Source organism: Oryctolagus cuniculus, chromosome 15, assembly GCF_964237555.1.
Source record: "Oryctolagus cuniculus chromosome 15, mOryCun1.1, whole genome shotgun sequence".
Classification (NCBI taxonomy): domain Eukaryota; kingdom Metazoa; phylum Chordata; class Mammalia; order Lagomorpha; family Leporidae; genus Oryctolagus; species Oryctolagus cuniculus.
The window spans coordinates 74,251,057-74,273,673 of NC_091446.1; the positions used below are offsets into that span (position 1 = coordinate 74,251,057).

General features: G+C 46.2%; 1 long non-coding RNA gene across 9 annotated transcripts in view; it reads right to left on the minus strand.

Moving 5' to 3' along the window:
• The window catches only part of LOC103352282 (uncharacterized), a 387,286-nt gene that overhangs the window by 163,633 nt on the left and 201,036 nt on the right, over window positions 1-22,617 (minus strand). For 4 of the 9 annotated variants that reach the window (XR_011382482.1, XR_011382480.1, XR_011382478.1 and 1 more), the window contains 2 exons: window positions 18,576-18,785; window positions 1,563-1,747 (listed from right to left, as the gene is read on the minus strand). The exons of 3 other annotated variants lie outside the window; for them this stretch is intronic. This is a non-coding gene — a long non-coding RNA (uncharacterized lncRNA). The remainder of the gene's footprint in view (window positions 1-1,562; window positions 1,748-18,575; window positions 18,786-22,617) is intronic. 2 more of the 9 variants (XR_011382479.1, XR_011382481.1) reach the window with 1 other exon arrangement.

Sequence of the window (22,617 nt, forward strand, 5' to 3'; positions counted from 1 at the left end):
CATCTTCTACTGCTCTCCCAGGCCACAGCGGAGAGCTGGATCAGAAGACGAGCAGCCAGAATACAATGAATCAGCACCCACATGGATGCTGGCACTGAAGGCAGAGGCTTAGCCTACTATGCCACAGTGCCTGCCCCTCTGCTTTGCTTTAAGGTTCATGACAGTTAAATTTATGCTGAGGTGGCCTTGTCTCCTGGAACTCCCCAGACAAGGTCACATCTGCCTGCTAAGTGACACAAAGTAGAGGTCCTGTGGATCAGATGACTATCATGAACATTAGTCACATTATGTCTCTTACAGCATATTACCCACACAAGGATACCCTTAAAGGTTTGCAGAGAATTAAAGCAAAAGACAAGCTTACTTTGGTGCAGAAATTTTTTTTAAATCCTCGCACAGGCTTTTCATGATACATATTTTCTATGAGCTTATTGAAGATCCCTCATATTCAAATGGTGATTATTTTAAGTTGCTGAGTTTTGAGGTGGTTTGTTATGCAGCACTAATCAGAACAGAGGATTAAAATAAATGGCAGAATGGAGAAGAAAGAGATTGTGCAATGAAGTAGAGTTTACCATGACCCAAGAGTGCAGCTGAAATGGAAAATGGAAAATCAATGGTGAGAAACAACACTGGCTTCTCAGGACTATTAGTCTGTGCTACAGAACTAATTCTGGTTGCCAACAACACACATAAATGGCTATAATCACATTAATCATTATAATCACATTAATCAGTATGAGATTATTCTCCAGGGAAATGCCAACTGGGCTTTTATTCTTTTTCCTTCTATGCACAAGAGGGTTTTCTCTTTTGCCAGACTCAACTTACCCAGCCCCTCTCCAGCCTGCAGCATCAGTCCCACAATGCCTCCTGGTCAATGCTTCCCCGATGAACAAGTTACCAGGAAGCTAGAATTTGCCAGTTTGGGGGGCTCTGAGTTCTAGTGAACCTCATCCTTTATTCCAGAGCTCTTTTGCACATCAAGAGCTCAGTGCATCTGACAGCATGTCCAGAAATTCAACTGGGAACAACTGCCCTTGTGCCTTGTACCTCGACACCCTCTACTGAGATCCTGGCAGCCCTTCACCTGCCTGGGCCAGACTCTACCTACTCTAACTCCTGGCTGGCATCTTGCATGCACCAGGCAAAACACCTGACGTGGGTGTCCCCATAGAGTCTCCTGGCCCTTAGGATGCTCGAGAAATGGGTGGTTGGCTACCCCTTTTTGAGAAACTGCCTTGAAGCTCACTCCTGAAAACTCCAATGCCAGATTCCTCCAGTTCCACAGTGGCCCAGCCTGCCCCAGAGCAAAGCTACCTGTGTTACAAAAACTCCTGCAGAAAACTTCATATTCTGACAACAAACTGAACATCATCCACTTGGATACACTGTGCAACCTCTTTTTCTTTAAGCACTTCCCCAAACACCACTAAGGAAGGTCAAAGACATATGCCAACTCATTCTTCCTTGGTTTACTCATGACTGCCTGCAAAGCAAGCCCTCCTCTGGGGGGCTGTTTGTCTAAGTGGAGCATTTAAGTTCTGATTGCCAGTTAATACCTGTGGAGCCGAGTCCAAGTTTACTCAGCTCTGGAACTAGAAGAAAGACTGAATGGAACAGCAGGTCTCACGGGTAGACGGTTTAAGGAGAAACTTCCACATTTGCCAAAGGAGTAGATTTTCCCTCTTCAGTTGCTGGAAGGGAGATGTCAGCTGGGGAAAGTGACAGACTCTTGACCACCTCCCTGCCAAGGAAATTGGATTAAAAGGTTAAGGAGCAACACCGAAAGGGTCACAAGTGACAGCAGATACCTCCTGTTGGCCAACGATAAGCATCAAAGAAATACTCAACAATACGTTCATTCTTTCTTTCAGAAAGAGGGAAGCAGGGACAGGTGTGAGGAGCTGGGAGGAGAGGTCAAGGTTCTGAGCCTTGATTGAGCCCCATTGTGGTGCTGTCTGGGCAAACTGCAGGCCTGGTCTAAGGGTTGTATTCAGCAAGCACATGATGGACAGAGCTTTTGTAGCAGGGACACTTCAGTCTGCACAGTGCCTCAGATGAATGAGAAAATTAAAGCCTTTCCAGACCCTTTCATGACACACCTGATTTCTGTATTAAATTTAAGGGGGGACAGGCATTGTGCAGGGTAATTGCCACCTTGAATGTCATCATCATGGGTGGCAGGCTTGCTCTGATCTTCCAGACAGTGGGCAAAGGCCAGCTTTCCTCGTACTTAGGCAGCCCTAGGGTCACTGATAGCAATGGACCTCAGAAGAGGAGTTCTGGTTTCATCACCATCCAGCGCCAACCTCGCCTTATACTGAAGGGTGAGATCTGTACATTTCTGACCCCAAGTCACAGGACTGAGCTGCCAGGAAAGCCACCCAGTTTGACAACAGAACTCTCCCTAGGCAGCAAGCCAGCAAGCACAGAGTGACAGGTGGGGAATAGGGAGGGTTAGAGACTGGTACTGCACGTAGGAAACAGCCAGGGTGGCCCTGGGATATAAATAATTCATGTTCTGATCAGGCTGATGGTCCTTTGGTGAGAAACTGGAGACATTCTCAGCAGTTAGTAGGTTGGGTCATGTGTGATGGCAATGACTTGTCCACACCAATGCAAGCAGAGCATAGAGAAGCTCTAAAGTCAGGTCTACTGTGCACCAGGCATGGCAACATGTGGCTCCCACACATTAGATAACACGATTTCTAGGACTCCTCACAGCACCAAAGAGAAAGACACTGAAGTTCTGAGAAATTCACTGACATGTTTAAGGGAATACAGTGACTTAATGATGGAATGCAAGCCTGCATTGCTATGACCTCAAGAGTCTCTGATTACCACAAAGAATCAAAGGAAGCTGGTGATGCCCAGTTCTTACCTTCTGGAGATCAGATAAAGGGGTCCTAAACTAACATTCCTACAGGGCCCCAGTGACCCATTTCATTCTGATATGATAGAGAGAAATAATCCAGCTCTCCCCTCATCTATGCTGTGCAAGACATGGTCCTTCTTGGCTCAGAGACACACACATACCCCATTAGTGAATGCAGCCTCCAGGACACGTGCTAAGTCCAGCAGGCAGAGACTGGCAACCTACTCACAATATACCCTGGAAGGCTTGGGTATTTGTAGAAATTTCTCAAGGGCACACCTTCCACTGTCGCCTCTGTACCTGTTGCTCTGCAGCCAATTAGTGAATGGCCTCCTCAGAGTCAAGACTGTCTGGCTCTTCCTTTCTGAAAAGAAAAGATTATCCTGACCTCGTCATCTCCTTTGAGCAGGTGTCTTTGAGACTGGGTGCCAGGAGCAATGCAGTATCTGCCTGAGGCCATGTATTCAAGGCTGACTGCCTATGACTGCCACAGAGCTCTCATCCTTATGCTTGGATTCATGGCTTCCTCACAGCCTGGGTCTGGAAACGGCTGTCATCCCCATCCATCATGGAAGGGTTTGCAGCAGCATGCACTAGCAGAGGAAGTCTTCAATCCCAGGTCCCGTGTGAGCACAGCTGAGCTGGGAGCCCTGCAGATACCATGGCTGAGAGCAGCATCTCAGCATCCAACTTTCCAAGCTCAGGTACACCTCACAGCATTTGAACATGCTCTTTCCTCACTTTGGCCCATTTTATCACCTAGCTCCACAATTTTTTTCCTATCATAACTCAATTATCACATCTCCAGGGGAAGCCAGCATAGACCTATCCCCACAGTTTGTGCTGGGAGATGCCGAGACAGAGGTGGCCACCACAATACCAGATGGACACCACAGTGCTCCTGGGATAGTCCCAGCCTACTGCAGTTGGCAATTGTGTGCTGCTGGCATTTCCTAATAGAAGCCATGGGGTGACATGGACAGGAGAAGCAGTGTGCCTCACAGGAGCCTGAAACCACTGCCAGGACAGGTAGAGCCACTGGTGCACACAGACACTGTGGGCTGAGCCAAGAGAGCCAACAGAGACTCCCCCCAACCTGAAGACCCTGCACGTGCCCAAGGTAGGAGCCATGGAAGCCACAGAGATAGAAATGGACACAGCATATAGTTCAATTCTCCTGTGAGCAAAGGGTCCCACGCCAACATTCTCATCATTCCCCTCCTTCCCTTCATCACCATCACCTAGACCTCGTAGTAAAGAACAGGGACTCTTGATTGCCTGGTTGTGCCTGAAGTTAGCTCTAACACTACAGCTGTGTGAACTATAGAATGTCCAGTCTTCTTCCTCAGTTTCCTCATCTGTAAAATGGAGCTCACAAATAATACAGCCTAACTCATAGGCTTATTGTGAGGGTTAAGCGGGTTAACACAAGTGAGAGTTAATACAGGTAAAGCCTGACGGGACTCAGTGTGTGGTCATCATTATCAGATTTCTGACCACAGAAAAACCTAACAAATACGCAGGACATATGGAAGATGAGGCTGAGTGAAAAGCATAATTTTTATCTCTGTCGCTCCCCGTCTTCATGGAGGAACGACACAGGACCCTGCGCTGTTCTTTTGTCTGCTCGGCCCTCCCTGGGTTTGCTGCTGGTTCTTCCCGAGTTGGCTACCGTCCCTTCCACCTCCGTGGAAGGGCGGTTCCCCCTAGCCACTTTCCCCACTTCCGCGGGGGAGCGGCACACCGCCGGCCGGCTCTCTCGGGGGCTGCACAGGTGCTCCTTCAGATAGATGTTCCCCTTAGATGTTCCTGGTGCATGTTGTCTCTCTCCTCCTTTATAGTCCTCTTCCACCAATCCCAACTCTGCTACCCACACGCCGAGTACGCTGCTCTCCTCCAATCAGGAGCAGCTCCTGCAGCTTGTCAAGTTGGTGAGAGGCAGCTGGGTAGAAGCTGTTTGCTCCTCTCCCAGCGCCATATTGTGGGAGAGCAGATGTATAGAATAAGTCTTAATTCCAGTAACAGTCTAGTCCGAGTTGCTCCCCACAATCTCCATTTATAGAAATCCACATGGGTATTTTTATTTATATGTAGAGAGAGATCTATAAAGATATATTTTTATATTTATAGTTGAAAATGGCACTCAAAGATATCAAATTGCCCTAAGTCACTCAAATGCCAGAGCAGGATTTCCAGCCCACATCTGTCTGACCCCCAATACAGAAGGATTTGCTACTGTCATGGCTTGGACAGCAGCATGGTGACTCGGAACACTGGCAGAGTCTATCCATCACTGATGGCCTCCAGTGCTCATGGGCACATGGGCAAAGGGCTCCTACGGAAGTGGGAGGAGCAGGATAACACAGCCTGTTCTCCCTGAGCATCTGGCACACTTGGGAACAACAGTGTGGTGCCAGCCATGCTGAGGAGACTTCCTCCAGGTCCTGGCACATCCCAGTGACAGAAAAACAGCATGGCTAGCCAATACTCAAGCCCCCCCTTTCTCCTTGAACGACTGGATCTGCATCAACAGTCTTGTACCAGCTTCTCTGCATGCTCATAAACTCATCTTCTAAGTACCTGGAGAAAAACTGGAAATTCAGGAGCAATAGTCTGGGATGACAGAGGCTAAAGGGTTGCTGTGCAAAAGTTGGCTCAGCACTTTACAAATGATGCTCATGCTTCCGTGGCTTAAACCAGCAAAGGTTTGTTCCTTGCTCGACTCACAGACCACGTTGAGTCAGCAGGGGAGGAGGGATGGGTAAGAACTGTTCTGTTCCATGCAGTCCTCTCGGGACCCGTGCACCATTGAGCCTCTGTGGAGGACCACACAGGAGGCATTCAAGTGCCAGGCCAAAGAATGACCCATGTCACTCCCGCCCACACTCCACTTTCCAAAGTATCACTACCTGCAGCAGGTACTGAGATGATGCAATCACATTTTGTGTCCTGGAAGAAACTAAAAGAAATGAAATTTGCTGGAACACTACGATTCACTGCTATGGATTCCAGCCATGCTGAGGAGACTTCCTCCAGGTCCTGGCACATCCCAGTGACAGAAAAACAGCATGGCTAGCCAATACTCAAGCCCCCCCTTTCTCCTTGAACGACTGGATCTGCATCAACAGTCTTGCACCAGCTTCTCTGCATGCTCATAAACTCATCTTCTAAGTACCTGGAGAAAAACTGGAAATTCAGGAGCAATAGTCTGGGATGACAAAGGCTAAAGGGTTGCCTCTGTCTTCAGATACTTGCTGGCCACGTGTCACTTAAAAGGTGGCAGGAACCCATTTCTTCCACCCAGATTCCCCCAGTACAATTCAAACCTATTTGGAGTTCTGATACAAGAACAAAGGGAAGCAAATCCTACTCAGTCCCTCTGGATCTTGTTAGGTTCAGGAACACAAACTCCTTGGGGGAGCCTCTGTGATGGTAAAAATTGGCTGATTGTGGCTTCCAATCACACACAAAAAGCATTTGGCTGTGGGTGCAGCCACATTTGGGCACTTTGCAAAGGCAGGCTCAGTTAGGATACACAAATGCCATTCATACACCCTCGCCTCTCCATCCATATTTCTTATCATCCTTGGATGAAGCTGACCTGTCTCCGAGCCCCTGGTTGGTGCTGACCCTCCATGTGAGCAGTCTCCTCTCTTGAGGGCTCTGGAGTCCACCAAAGGTGGGCAACGTCTAAAGTCCTCCCATTCTCCCCTGCAGCAGGTGCAGCAGCCAGTAGGATGGTAGGTACACTTACTGTTAACTGTGACCCTACATGTATTTGTTCAACATCAGGAGCCAAATAAATGAAAGAACAATTAGAAGGGAAATCCTGCCCTGGTAGAACACTGGGAAAAGAGCAGAAGAATTGATCAGAAAAACAAGCAAATAGAGATCGATCTGATACCTGCTGTGATGGGGAGGCAAAACATACCTCCAGAGCTCACAAGGCACCAGACCCAGGCTTCACAGACTGGAGCAGGCTCTGCAGCTAAAGCCTGGGCTGAGGCACCCCGACGAAGAGGGGTACAGGTGTCTGAGCAGACAGTGAGGAGAGCAGGAGACAGCCAACATCAAGAAAGACTGAGTCATTCAGAGATGCTGGTGAATGGAGCTGGGGGACGGAGGGAGCAGGAAGGGAAATATGTCTGGCAAAGGCTGACAGGATGCTGTAGTCTCCATAAGGCATGCAGACCTCATCCAGAGGGAAAATGGGCAGACCCTGAAGAATTTAAAGGATGGAGACATGCACAGACTGGTGTTGAAGAAAGGTCACTCTCTGGCTGACATTTGGAAGGTGAAGGAAAAGCTGTGAGGGTGAAGGCAAGAAGGGCAATGAGGAGACAGGATGGCAGTGTAGCTGGCTGACCAGAATGGAAAGCAGAATAAGACACAGCAGGCACAGGGTGTCCCTCTGGACCCAAAGGTCACCTTCCAGCCAATGAGGTCCACCAATGGGGGTCACCAATTGCTGCCACCTTGGCAGGATGGAGTGAGGCTGGAGCTTCGGCCACACTTCCTCAGAAGCCATGTGCAATGCAGGCAGGGGCCCTGTCCCAACTGTGTGTCCTCCTAGGTGCTGCCTGAGGACAGCAGCACTGGTCCTAGGAGGCACAGCCACATTCTGAGCTTCAGGCATTTGTTGGGCCCACCTGCACATGGGCAGAATTCACATTTCATCCCATGCGGCTGCACGGCCCATCCTGTGGGAGTGCTTGCCAGGCCTGCATGCTGTAGCCCCTGCCAGACTGACAGTCCTGTGCACACTGGGAAAGGAAAGGAGCAAGGGCCAGGGCTGTGGTGAGGCAGCTGCCTGCAGCACTGGCATTCCACGTAGATGCTGCTTCAAGTCCTGGCTGCTCCACTTTCGATCCAGCTCTCTGCTTATGACCTGGGAAAGCAGCGGAAGATGCCAAGTTCTGGGGCCCATGTACCCACATCAGAGACCCAGAAAAAGCTCCTGGCTTTGGCTTGGCCCAGCCCTGGCCATTGCAGCCATTTGGGGGATGAACAAGCAGATAAAGGACCTCTCTCTATCTATCTCTGTCTTTAAAACTAAATAAATAAATAAATAAATAAGAAAGGGAGGGAGGGAGGGAGGGAGGGAAAGAGGGAGGGGAAAAAAAGAGAGAGAGAAGGAAAGGGGGCCGGCGCTATGGCGCAGCAGGTTAACACCCTGGCCTGAAGCACCAGTATCCCATATGGGTGCCGGTTCTAGTCCCGGCTGCTCCTCTTCCGATCCAGCTCTCTGCTATGGCCTGGGAAAGCAGAAGATGGCCCAAGTCCTTGGGCTCCTGCACCCATATAGGAGACCTGGAAGAAGCTCCTGGCTCCTGGCTTCAGATCGGCACAGCTCCAGCCGTTGCAGCCATCTGGGGAGTGAACCAGCGTATGGAAGACCTCTCTCTCTTTATCTAACTCTGTCTTTAAAACTAAATAAATAAATAAATAAGAAAGGAAAGAAGGGATGGAGGGAGGGAAAAAAAGAAAGAGAAAGAGAGAGAGAAAGGGGGCTGGCGCTATGGCGCAGCAGGTTAATGCCCTGGCCTGAAGCGCCGGCATCCTGCCCATATGGGCACTGGTTCTAGTCCCAGCTGATTCTCTTCTGATCCAGTTCTCTGCTATGGCCTGGGATAGCAGTAAAAGATGCCCAAGTCTCCACATGGGAGACCGGGAAGAAGCTCCTGGCTCCTGGATTCCGATCGGCACAGCTCCAGCCATTGCAGCCAATTGGGGAATGAACCAGTAGATGGAAGACCTCCCTCTCTGTCTCTACCTCTCTCTGTAACTCTTTCTTTCAAATAAATAAAATAAATATTTTTTAAAATGTAAAAAAAAAGAAAGAAAGAGAAAGGGAAAGGGAGAGGAAAGGAAAAGACATCGGGTGGAAGGTGGCCCCTGCTCTGTGAGTTCCGGAAGAGGCCATGGTGGGAGCAGGAAAACCTGCAGCCTCCACTGGCAGAGAGGAGGGGACAGCTCTTGGGCTCTGTGGTGGCAGTGCTTATGCTCCCTGGGCCTGTGCCCTGAGACATGCGTAGGTCTGAGGAGCGCCAAAGGGGCAAATCAGGGCTGGCTCCTCAGGCGCTCGGCACAGGCAGCAGCCCAGGGCCTACGCAGCTGCTAGCCCAGGTAAGGCTGTGTCTTGGAGGGACATTTGCGATTCAGGCCAGTTAGCCTGGGCTGGCCCCTCCTTTGAAAATGAGGCCTGCTGTCACTTTCAGGGTGATGCCTTGCTGCTGCCTTTGACTCCACTTCCTTGTATTTTAGGGAGAAATCACAAATGTTCTTGTCTGCCTCCTCAGCTAACTCCTATGAAATGAGTCCATCTTCCCTCCCTCCCTGAGCATACCTCCTTGTTTCAGGGGCAATTCTGGTAACAGATACTTCTCCTGGGTAAGTGGCTCCAATTTCTGCAGCTGTCTTCTCAGGGGAAGGTGCAGACCCCTGCCCTGATTCCTCCTCTCACTCTGTGCAACAAAAGGCACCCTACATCATCATTTCTCATCCAGAAGTGAAATGATTATGATTTAATTACACAGTATTCTCATTTGCATCAAATTACTCATTTTCAAAATATACCATAATTCCATTTTATTTCATCTTTCTGCCAGTAGTCATTTGTGAAAATTATTTTTTATTCCATTTATTATCGGTTTTTGATTTGTATTTTATCTTCCCCATGCTATCGTATCCCAGTCAGAAAATGTGGCTAGGGCTCCTTCTACACTTTGGAACACATTGAGATTTTCTTGGCGGCAGACAACATAATCTACTTTGGGATCTTCCATTTGATGTATCTCTTAGCAGCAGGCAACACATCTTAGAGCAGTTTCGATGAAGCATAAGAAAGCAGCAAACTTTCTAACCCCTCACATTTCTGCAAGGTTTTTTTTTTTTTTTTAATATCCACACATAACAACAATTCAGCAGAACACAGAATCTGATGGTCACGATCTTCTTCATTCAAGCCTCTGGAGATGGCAGTTCTGTGCTGGAGCAAAACTGGAGGTGGACAAAGATGGCGTCTTTTGTTGGTATTGAGAGCTTCCTAGGACTTGGTAAACTCCTCCACTTCCGGCCTAGTTCTCTCCTTCCTCTGGAAGGAACTGAGACTCCTTATGGACGGATGAAGGAGCTGCACACTCCCTGGCTTCCAGAGAGGGTCCCCCCAAGAACACCGAGGACCACACTTCAAGTTGTAATTTCCCAAGCCACCCCAAATGGTAGCTGCAAGCACAGTAACTCAGTCGTGTGCTCTGCGCTCTCGTTTTCTTTCCATGAGCAGAGGTTTATTATAAATCAATACAATTTCTACAGCAAGGGCAAAAGTTACATGTGTGGGATTGAGAAAGTAATAAGCTGAACCTTGGAAAGAATTTTCCTCACTGTGGGGTTCTTTCTCCTCCAGGCTCTGCAACCCAATGGCAGGTATCAGAGTTTTCACCCTGCCTCTGTCTGGAGTCCCAGTATGGGAAGGGTTTGATGCTGTAAGCCACTCCCTCCACCACAAGCAAGCCTTGGACTAAAAGGCCACATGACTGCACTGCAGAGTCCAGAAAGTGAAGCATATTCTGGGGAGTGGATCAGAACATGGAAAGAAGGCATTAAGGCTGGTGGAGGGTGCCCAGGATGGTGGGCAATGAAGTTGGGATGTGAGAGGCAGCAAGATGTGCTCAGCTTTCAGAAGGTCCTCTACAGGAGGACAGCACCCCAGGGACACAGGCTGCGGTGCTGCCCAGCTACACGCTGCTTATGTGAGTGCTCCACAGTGCTCAGCTGTGAAGACCACTGCGGCAGCCCCCTCTTCAGATGCTCTGGAGCCCAGGAGACTGAGTTAAGAGCAAATCTGAAATTGTCCCAAAGCATGTCTGACCTAAAAAGCAGTGCTGAAAACATCCACGAGGATCTGTTATGGACTAAATGTCTAGGTCTCTTCCCCCCAAAAAACGTGTTTGTTAAAATCTAATCCTGAGGGTGATAGTTTATGGAGGGTAAGTCAGTCATGAGGCGGGAGCCTCCATGTTGAGAACAGGTGCCCTTTCAAAGGGCTGGGCAGCCCAGAGTGGCTCCTTTATGCCACAGGAAGACACCCTGAGAACGTGGCCACCTAGGAGCCAGTAAGAGGCTCTTGCTGCACCCTGAATCTGCTGGCAGCTTGATCCTGAATTTCTCAGATTCCAAAACTGTGAGCCACAAATGTTTATGGAACCAAGTCTATGGTGCTTTTGTTACAGAAGCCTAGACTAAGACATAATGACTGCTGAAATCCTGCCACACATTTGTTACCAGAAAACCCTGCTCTGACATACAGGTACAGGGAGCTGTACTTCTAAATTTCCCCTTTTCCTAGGTACTTCCAGCAACACTGGGTCCAAGAGATCCTCATCAGGACAATCAGGTAGTGATCAAATGAGTGTCCACTGGGGAAACCTGTCTAGGAATTCACGATGTGTGTTGTTACCTTGTTAAATATATATATATATATATATATATATATATATTTATTTACTTGAAAGTCAGAGTTACACAGAGAGAAGAGAGGCAGAGAGAGAGGTCTTCCATCCGATGGTTCACTCCCCAACTGACTGCAATGGCTGGAGCTGCGCCGATCCAAAGCCTGGAGCCAGGAGCCTCCTCTGGGTCTCCCATGCAGGTGCAGGGGCCCAAGGACTTGGGCCATCCTCCACTGCTTTCCCAGGCCATAGCAGAGAGCTAGACAGGAAGTGGAGCAGCTGGGTCTCGAACTATCACCCATATAGGATGCTGGTGCTTCAGGCCAGGGCATTAACCCACTGTACCACAGCACCGGCCCTATGTGTTGTTATTTTAAAAGGCCCATACTCGTCTGCTTTCTGTTGCTATAATGGAATACACAATGCTGGGAACTTTACAAAGGGGTTTCTTTAGTTCACAGTGTTGGAGGCTGAAGGTTAAGCAGTAAGGCACAACTCTGGTGAGGGCCACCCTGGTTCTATCACATCAAGGCCATTAGCATCAAGCAGGAGCATATGTGAAAGAAGGAGACCATGTGATAGAACAGGAAGCTAAAAAAACCCCTCAAGAACCAGGCTTGTTCATTTATAACAGCTCTCTCTTGTGAGAACCAGGCACGACCTGATGAGCGCTACGTTAATCCCTTCCAATGGCAGCCCCCTTTGGTGACCTAAGGCCCTCCCACCAGACCCCAGCTCTTCAAGCTCTCATCCTCCCCACACTGGGTCCACGTCTCCAACACATGGACCTTTCAGGAACACACGCAAACCACATCTAACCGCAGCACAGGTTATACGACATTTTAAAGCTCCTCTAAATCATGCCATATTCTTGCCTCCCTCTGTCCCAGCTCATGAGATTGCCTGCAGCAAAGAATTCCATTATACTTAGTCCGGGGACTCCAAGATTATTTGGCCACAGAGATCCCTTTTCGATGAATACTCATTAACATCAGGCAGAATATGGAGCGCACTTGGGGAAATACAACTGTCAGAAAACCTCCCAGATCAAAGGATTTTCCATACACCCTTCTGCCCTCAGCATGCTCCCAGCAGGAAACTGGCCAAAAGGGAAGTCAAGTGTAAGCTGTTTATTGAATGAGCTGGACTCAGCAGGGTGCAAGAAGAAAACAAAATGGTCCCTTCTCATCAGGTGTCTTCTAAACCTACTCAGACACACTACACTTTTCCGTCTCTGAGTAAAATTCCAGCCAGGACTCAGAGCTTTCTCAGTCATTCTCAGTTGATTAACAGGTGGATTTGTGCTTAGGAGCAAAAAAGTCCGGTCCATTTGAATTCCAAAACTGCAGTCTCCTATCCAGTTTCATACTCCTGTAGTATTGTAGTGAGGGCCAGAGACAAAGCCTGCATTGAGAAAGCCTACGTTGAGAAATTCCAGTCTTTTTGTTTTCCTTTTACCTTCCTTTAACCATTTCTCCCAGGCTTTTCCACTCTCCCATGCACTTGGGTGCTTCTGAACTTGAGTAGGAGGAAAGAGCAGTAAGAGAGAGAAAGAATGTCAAAGTACCTTGCACCTCTAGTGTTTTCTCTGTCTTCTCCATGTTTCTTATTGCCCTTAGTTGTGACAAGCAGCCAAATCCTGCAGGGGGCACTTTTGGGGTATTTCAGAGACCCCCAGTGTCAGAGGTGAGGTCTCTCACCTGCACATGTTGGCACGGCTATTGTCATTCCTAGTAAGCCAACAGGACTGTGCCCTAACCCCTCCTCTCCCCCACACCGGGTGTCCAGCAATCCTCCAAGGCAGGGACTTCTCATCCCTTCAGGCCAGCTTCTTGGGTGAAGAAGCTTTCAAGATGCCCAAAGTCCATCTCATGTCCAAGGGAACCACATCTGCAGCTTATTCCCACTCCTTTCTCCTGCACAGTCACCTGGGGCAACTCCATAAAGCCTCCCACCTGTAAACTTCTGCAGGTGTTAGACTTTCATTCCCATAGGGTTCAAAGCTTCACATGCTCTTTGAGACAAAAGCTCCTTCTCTATTGATTTCGTGCCAGGGAGAGACTCCCCTTTGCTTCCCCATAAGGTGTGGGCAATACCCAGCTCATTAACAACTCAGTGAGGGCTGACTTCCCTGGAGGTAGATGAAAATGGAGATTCACAGTGAGGATGTTCAGAGGAGAGCACAGATAGGAAGGACTCCTATAAACAAGTGAAGGAGACTAGCAGAGAGAAAAGTGGTATCAGCCCTGACTTGATCCCCCAGGGGACTTTCAAGCTAAAATGACCAGGTCTCTGTACCCCTGCATCACCCAGCCCTGGGTGCAAGAAAGCTCTTTCAGTCAAGGGAATTACAAGAGAAGGATGCTACTGTGAACCAACAGTAACCATCACTCTCTATAGGTGAGGGGCTGAGTGTATGGGCACGGAAGCTGGGAAACAGGGTAGTGCAGCACAGCACATAACCCACAAAACCCCCACTACATGTCCAAGACAGGGAAGGCCCAGTTTAAGTTCCTGCTCAGCAAATGAGCACGTTTTGTTCCGTGCTGACTTGGTTTGTATTGCAGTTTGTCCCTTCTCAAGGGGAACATTGGATACTTGCTAAACTGGTCAGCAAGCAGCAGTGCGATTCGCAAGACAGATGGCGATGCATCCCTGTCCGTTCCTGGCTAGTCCTGAAACTGTGTGGGCCTTGTTTTGTCCAGCTCTTGTCACTCCTGCAGTCTGATTTCCTTATCTGTAAAACAGGATGGCAAAAGCCACCCTGCCTGACCATGGTGAGATACTCACAAGGCATCTGATGTAGACTGGACCTTCCTCAGAGTCCTAACATGATACCAATAGATTTTATGAGCCTTTCTGGACAACCCCCATTACAGTTTTGTGAGCAAGCACTTTAGGAAATAGCACTCATAAGAGAACTTGGTCAGAGGTAGTTTCCATCATGGGTAGAGATGAGGGGCAGGTAGGGGTGAGAAGGTACCACCGGGAGGGCAAGAGAAGAACACTGATGGCTGTATGTGAGTGAATACAGGTTAGCCTGGACAGCGATGCCACTCAACCTGTCATAGAGGCTTGTCACAAAAGAGCTGAGATGATGACCTGGATTCAGCTCCCAGCTCTGCCAGTCACAAAGATGTGAGATTTTGTAAGTCACTCTCCATCCTAAAATCCATTATGTGTTTGTGAAATGAAAGCATCATCCCGGACCAAGATCCCCAAACCCCTTTAGTAGTAGAACTATTTTCAGCTGGATAATTTGTTCAAACCATAATGTAAAAACATTAAACAGGTTCCTCCTGATGTTTTTTTTAAATTTAATAAATGTGAATTTACAAAGTGCAACTTTTGTGTTGTAGTGGCTTCCCCCTCCAACCTCACTCCCTCCCTCCCCTCCTGGTGTTTAAATGTCAGCTAATCACTGAAAAATTTCTCCAAATTTTGTAAAAATCCCCTAAAGCATGTTAATGCAATCACTCACTTAAAATATAATCTCTTGGGTGGGCATTGTAGCACAGTGGATTAAGCCAATGCATGGGGCCCTGGCATCCCATATTAGAGTGCCAGTTCAAGTCCCATCTGCTCTGATTCTGATCCAGCCTCTTGATAATGCACCTGGGAAGCAGCAGACAATGGCCCAGGTTCTTGAGTTCTGGTCAACCATGTGGGAGACCCAGAGAGAGTTCCTGGCTCCTGGCTTCAGCTTCGTCCCACACCAGATATTGCAGTCATTTGGGAAATGAACCCTCGGATAGAAGCTCGCTCACTTGCTCTCTCTCTCTCTCTCTCTGGCCCCCTGCTGACAGTCCTGTGTTTGTATGTGTGTGTGTGTGTGTGTGTGTGTGTGTGAGAGAGAGAGAGAGAGAGAGACTCTGACTTTCAAATAATTCATTTATATATCACTACTGTGCTATATATAGTTTCTGTGTGTCTACCATGTGCCTAGCACTGTAGTAAGCTAAGTGTTCAACAATGTAGTACTGGCTAGATACTCAGCACAGTCCCTGCTCTCCTAGAATTTACAGTCACATGACAGAGCCAGGCAACAGGTATACAATTAGAGTGCCATAGGATAAGTGCTCAAACAGGAGGATTTGCAAGTACAGCAGAGGAGTTTTTAACCCAGCTCTGGAAATGTGAAGGAGTCACAGTTGATGTCCCAGAGGAACTAGATCTAAAGGATGTGTTAGAGTCAACTGGCTATTGGAAAGTGAAAAAATCTTCCAGGTAGAAAGCCTTACACAAGCAGAGGGCCAGAATTAGAAGAGCATGCAGTTCTTGAAGAGCTGAATAAACACTGGTTTGAATACAGAAGAGGATACAACTGAGAGTAAGAGGTGATGCCACAGAACCAGGCACTGCACAGACCACTGCCTTAGCCCACTCTCTGTTGCTATCACAGAATACCTGAGACTGGGTGATGTATAAAGAATGGAGGTTTATTATGACTCACAGTCTGGAGGCTGGGAAGTCCAAGAGCATGGTGCCAGCTTGCACCTGGCTTCCGGTCAGGCCCTGATGCTGCATCTTAACATGAGTGAAGGGTGGAAGAAGCCATGTGGGGAAAGAGGAGACAAAAGGCAGCCAAACTTGCTTTTAGAGCAACCCACTCTAATGATAACTAATGAATCCCCTCCCGTGAGGACTGACTCACTCCCACAAGAATGCCATTATCCCCTTCATGAAGATGGATCCCCGCATGACTTAAAACACCTCCCGTTCTAACCCACCTTCCAACGCTGCCACATTGGGAATTAAGTTTCCTATGCAAGAACACTTGAGGGATAAATTTAAACAAAAACAAGCACAAAAAGTCATCTCTGAAATACCAAGGAATTAGGGCTTTGTCCTAAGTGCTAGAATTTTGAGGTGACTTTTCAGAATATGTTCAACATGAATGCTTGCCAGAACAGATTTTGTTAAACCCAATCAATAACTTCTTGCACATTAATTGTGCCATACAACAAATATTCACTAAATATAATTAAAATGTGATTATTAAATCGTAAAGACTTTGCAAAATACCTATGGGGAAAAAGATAAAGGTAAACTTGTTTCTGGGGAAAAAACTCAATTTATATTTCTTATCCCATCAGAAGAATCAGAAGGAGGCAGCCAAAGAAAAGACAGACACTGTCACTTCAGGCAATACAAGTAAGACTTGGACACTGTGGGGCTAAGAAACAAAGGCAGAACAGTTACGGGCTACAAAAACTCAAGATTAACTGCAAAGATGAATGCAGGGCAGCCAAGGAGGTGAGCTCCTCCTGCTACCTCCCACCATAGCAGTCGGTAGTGGTAGAAATTCTCTCCCCAGATCAGAGAATACCAGAGAAGGTGGGCCTATGAGGAGCTGGACAGTGTCTCAGATTTTCGTTAACCCTGAGGTACCAGCTCCCCAACATTGCTTGGTTATTACATGGTTGGGTCAAAAAAAAAAAAAAAAAAACTTGCATCTCTTAGCTCTTAAGTCCTTACACAGTGATCCACCACACTGACTCAGGTTGGCATGTGGATTGCTTTGGCCAATGGGACATTACAGGGTTGATCCAACCTTGACCCCTGGAATGTTCCCTCTTTTTGCCGTCATGGAAGGAAGCCCATGTGATCCTGCTGGAGAAAAGAGGTAAGTGGAGATATTTAGGAGGATAACGTCACCTGGAGTGAGACATCACCAGGAAAGGAATGTCGGTGCCCTTCTGAGACCCCAGCCAAAGGTAGCCAGCTGAGGGACCCCAGCCAACATGACAAAGAGCAGAAACAGCCTCGTCCACCTCAGAATCACAAAACATGACACATTTTGGCCACTTTAAACCACTGAATTGTGCAGAAGTTCATCATGCAGGAATACTGTTAGGAAGAAAAGCAAGAGAAGGAGGCATGTGAGACTGAAACAGGAAGAGTAAACCTGGAAGTACCACAGTTACTCCAATGCACATGCCAAAGAAGATGGAGGGGACAGAGTAACCAATGATTGAACAGAAAACTTCTCAAGATTAGAGAACCAGATTCCAACTAGCAGGACCCACCACATGAAAAAGCAGATTGGGAAGCAAAACCATCCACATGGAACGCAACAGTCACATGTAAGGACATCAAGGGTAACTGTAAAGTCTTCAAAAACCTCCACAAAGCTTGGGGTTGGCATGGTGACACAGAGGAATAATCCACCACTTGTGACATTGGCATCACATATTGGAGCACTGGTTTGAGTCCCCATTACTCTGCTTTTGATCCAGCTCCCTGCTCATGTGCTTGGGAGGCAGTAGACAATGGGTCAAGTACTCAGGACTTACTAGCCATGTGGGATACCTGAAGGAATTCCTGGCTCCCGGCTGAAGCCTAGCCAAGCCTCATCTGCTAGTCATTTGGGGATTGAACCAGCAGATGGTAGATATGTGTGTGTGTGCATGTGCCTCTCTCTTTCTGTTGCTCTGCATTTCAAATAAATAAATAAATGGTTTTTAAAACTTCCACAATTTTTTTAAAAAATATCACCTAGAGGGGAATGAAAATCAGACGCACATTTTTTCTCATTGGAAACACTGAATACCAAAAAAGTAAGACAATAAACAACCAAAATTACTTTGAACCTAAAATCGTATATCCACTGAAACAGATATTCAAAAGAGAAGACAGACAGACAGATAGACAGATAGATAGATAGATAGATAGATAGATAGATAGATAGATAGATAGAGACATACAAGGATTCATAGATATATCTCCTCATGCGATATCTCTGAAAGAATTGGGCATCTACTGGAAAATGAATAAAGTAAGAAAATGACATGAGATGCAAGAAATAAAACAAAAATTCACTAAAACCTGTGAAATTTATAGACTAATTGGTTGAAATTTCAAAAATAGAAACCCAAATCACAAATAATCCCAACATGAAAGGTGGAGCTGTGAGAAGGAGAAAAAGTAGTGGTGAGGATAGCAGTGGAGCCAACAGAGAAAGAGGCTCAAGCATGCAGTCACCGAAGGAAGAAAAAGAGACAAAGAACACTCTTCAATTCAATGAAATAGAATGAAAGAGAAGCAGGAGAAAGAATGGCTGAAAACAAAATAAAGTGGCAAGAATGAGTTTAAACTTTGGAAGTCATAACTATAACAGACTTTACATCTGTCATTAATTTTAAAAAATTTTTAAACTAATTTTTAAAATATCCAGCTGTATATGTTGCTAACCTGCTCTGCCAGCTAAGAAGGGATGTAAAACAGGGGTAGAGGAGGATTCTCACCTATGTTCCAGGTGCTAGTTAGGTGCATTCCAGCTGCAAACTCTAGCAAGGCACTCATTTTGGGAAGTTATCACTTGTCCAAGGCTGTGGCAGTGCAGCCAGGAGCAGGAGCAGGGGAGGAAGCACCATCAGTGACTAGTGCCTAGGTTCAAATCCCATCTCCTCCAGATATCCAAGTGAACTAGCACAAGTTGCTTAACCTTTCAAAGCCTGGATATAAAACAGAAATAAAACAGGAATTACACATTTCTAAAGCAAAGATAATATGGATACATACTTGTTGTGAGGGTTAAATGAATTCATGTATGAAAAGAGCTTAGGAGAATGTATGGTCCATAGTAGTGTGTGTGTGTATGTGTGTGTGTGTGCTCTTTTTTTAACATTTTATTTCAGGATAGCTTTAAAGTTACAAAACAAACATTGTGTGGCAAGTAATATAAAGTCTTCCTATTTACTCTGTGTCCCTTTTATTTTCTCACATTAGTATATTTGTCATAGTTAATTAACTACATCCAGCTTCCACACTCTTTTTATCCCCCACCCCCACCCCTTGCAACCTCCAGTAATCAACATTCTGTGTTCAGACTGAGTTGTTGTTTTATTTTAGTTACACATATAATGGAGAACATATTGTATTTGTCTGTGTCTGACTTATTTCACTTAACATGATGTCCTCCAATTCCACCCATTTTGCTGTAAATGACAGGATTTCACTCTTGTTTATAGCTGAATAGTGTTCTATTGTGGATATATACCATATTTTTAATCCACTCATCTGAGGATGGACACCTTGGTTTATTCAACATCTTGGTTATTGAAAACAGTGCTGCTATAAAACTTGGTGGAGCAGTTATCTCTTTTATAGAATGAACTCAGGTCTGCTGGATATATACCCAGTAGTGTGATTCCTGGGTCATATGGCAGTTCCATTTCTAGTTTTCTAGGAAATCTCCATACTGTTTTCCATAGTGACCATACACATTTACATTCTCATCCATAAGTAAGCTCTTGTTGAATACAATCACTGTTGCTTTGTTGCTAGCTGTGTCTGATACCACTTCTCCTGAGTTTATCACTACATGAAGCAAAGCTAACTCTAAGGAGGAAAAGAAAACATTTGTTCTCCCATGCCTAGCATTTTCTCTCTATAGTTCAAAATCTATCGCCACATTTGTAGAAACAGGTCTATCAAGGAAATCATAGTGTTATGAGACCATTGTTATAGTCATGGCAATGATAATGACATTCTTTGCAATCCTCAGCTCAGTGAACTGAACACAGAGGACAACAGGGTCCAGATAAACACCTCCAAGGGACTTAGAAGGGCTGGTTCCTGACTTTTAGCTGCCACCCTCCCCATTCCATCTTCCAGGCTTACTGATCTCTGAGAATCCTCTGGTATCTTGGCCTGGCATGAATAGCCACAGTCCAGCTTCCTCTTCCAGGTACACACTAAGGGTGTGAGCATTCCTTCTGAACAAACTTGAGTCCCTTTAGCCCTTCTCAAAGACAAGCTAAGCACCAATACCTACCAAGCTCACTAGGTCTTCCTCACTGCAGTCCGTTTGTCTCAGGTTGCTGTCTCTAAACCATCCCTTTCCCTCCCTACCATCCTCATAACCTTTTCTGTGCCTGGCTAGATGAACAAGACCCAGACAACTCAGTTGTACTAACCCTCCATCATGTCTGATCTCTGGCGTGGCTAGCACTCACAGCTTTCAGATGGCATGAGGACAGTTAACATTAATGCCATCCTTCCTCCTGGAAAGCAGGGTTTGGAAAAAGCCTACTCAGCAAGCCTGGTGTTCATCCCTGAAGTGAACGTTCCCTCCCAGTGATTTAAATGGCAAGTACGCAGAGAATGACCCACTCTGGCTTCTTCCTTTCCCAATGTAGATCTCCAAATACAGGCAAGAGAAAGCTGTCTAGAGCCTGTGAGTAATCCTGGGTGAGTCCTGTCTCTCCAACCTCAGCTCACTTTGTGCCCTAATTTAGGAAACCTCAGAGAGAAAGAAGCTGTCCACTCCGGGAACACCCAGAGCTACCCTGCAGCAGCCAGAAGAAACTTACCCCCTCCATATCCAGATTGTCTGGGGAGTACAAATGTAATAACATCCCTAACCGGCTCACAGATTGACTTTCAAATGTGCCTTGTCATGGTACTGCAGTCTCCCGCTGGAATTTGGAGCCATTTCTCTGTTCTCTAACACAGTGTTTGCTCAGATATTGGCTGTATTCCCTTGGATTCCCAGCTGCAGAATTTCTGCTTCAACAGCAGGCAAAGCAGGCCTGAAGCTACTTGCATTAATCAAGCACATACCGTGAGAGTCAGTTTACAATCCCCCACATGAATAGATGCCCCTAATCCAACTTGTCTTCAACCTCTGGCTCCCTCTGCCAGAGCCTACATAGCTGAGGTGAGATAGAAGTGGATTCCCTTGCTGATGGATGCCATAGGGGGAAATTTGCTTCTAAAGAGAGGTTTGAGTAGTTTGAGCAAATTGTAGAACCACCTCCACAGGGTGTGCTTCTCAGCCCCAAGTCTAGGGAAATCTCTCTGTGTTGGGAATTTTGCTCCAATAGCCTTGTTATTTCCATATAGTTGGAACTGTACCTTCAAACTTTGGGAGCCCATTCTGGCATTGATGAGGTGGAGAAAATGGCATTATATCAATGTCTTCATCATTCCTTTTCTGATAATGTACAAACTGACCATTCCAAAGCACAAGAAGACTAACCACACCAGAAAGTTTTATCTAGGAACTAGTATGACAAACCTACCACCAAAATTCTAAATTAAAAAAAAAAAAAAGTGGTCACATACAGTCATCCATTATCAAATAACTAAAAGGAACTTTACAAACATAAAACAAAAAGAATGGAAAATTATTTCCCTGGTAAAGTAAATAAGAATTATAAACAATAACACATTACCAGAATAGAGCATTGCCTCAAACAGACAAAGAAAGAAATAATGAGAGGACAAAAAACTGAGAAAATGTAAGGAGTTCCTGAATTCCTGAATAATTCAATTACTGTGTAAGCCAGTTGGAATCGGATGATTTTTGAAAGTTAAAGTTGGAGAAAATGTTTCAGAAATTTAAAAAGAATCAATATTGAAAATTAAAGTGAAACATCACATTGTTATACTTTAAATATAATTTTTATTTGTCAATTATAGCTCAATAAATCTGGAGAAAAAAGAAAATTAAAGTGATTTTCTGGGTTCTGGGGAAATTATAATGCAGGAATCAGCATCAAAATGTATTGTAGAAGGCCATGATTAGATCTTTTTCTATTAACAGAAAAGGAATGACTCAAGATTACCATATTGTTCATCTATCTGTGGTGGTCATGAAGCTCTCATAAAATGAAAGAGGCTACTCTCAGTAAGAGTCACAGCAGCTGATTCTCCCTGAGACGCTGTCTACTGCATTATCTGCTAGTCATTGCTCTATGACTATGTATTAACCCTTTCTATCCATCCCTCATTTACAAATCAGGTGCATGGGGCACAGAAACGTTAAATAACCTCCCAAGTGGAAGAAGGAAAGTAAGTAATAGAGCCTGAACTCCCAGGTCATCAGACTTAAAAGCCCAAGCCTTTACTCACTGTGCTCAGTATTCTGAAAGGAGGGGACAACAGGGTCTAGGTGAATGCCCCCAAGGACTCAGATAGGCTGGTCCCAACCCTTTGCTACTGTTCTCCCCATTTCTCCTCTCCAACTCAGTAGAGCAATGACTAATAACAATGCAGTAGTCTAGTTCTCCCACCATGCCTGCCTGACTTGCCACATTTCTACCTTCCTCTTACAGATGTGTTCTGAAGGATGTGAACTTACTTACAGGACAAACCTGAGTCCCTATAGCCCATCTTCTCAAAGACAGGCTAAGCATTGACGCCTCAAGCTCCCCAAGCCTTTCCCACTGAAATCCAAATGTTCCAGTGCACTGCCTCCAAGCCGGCTCTGGTAAGTCTACCACTACAGTGGTTGTTATGCATTCAGATTGGCAATCAGATTCAGGAAATATAATATGCTAT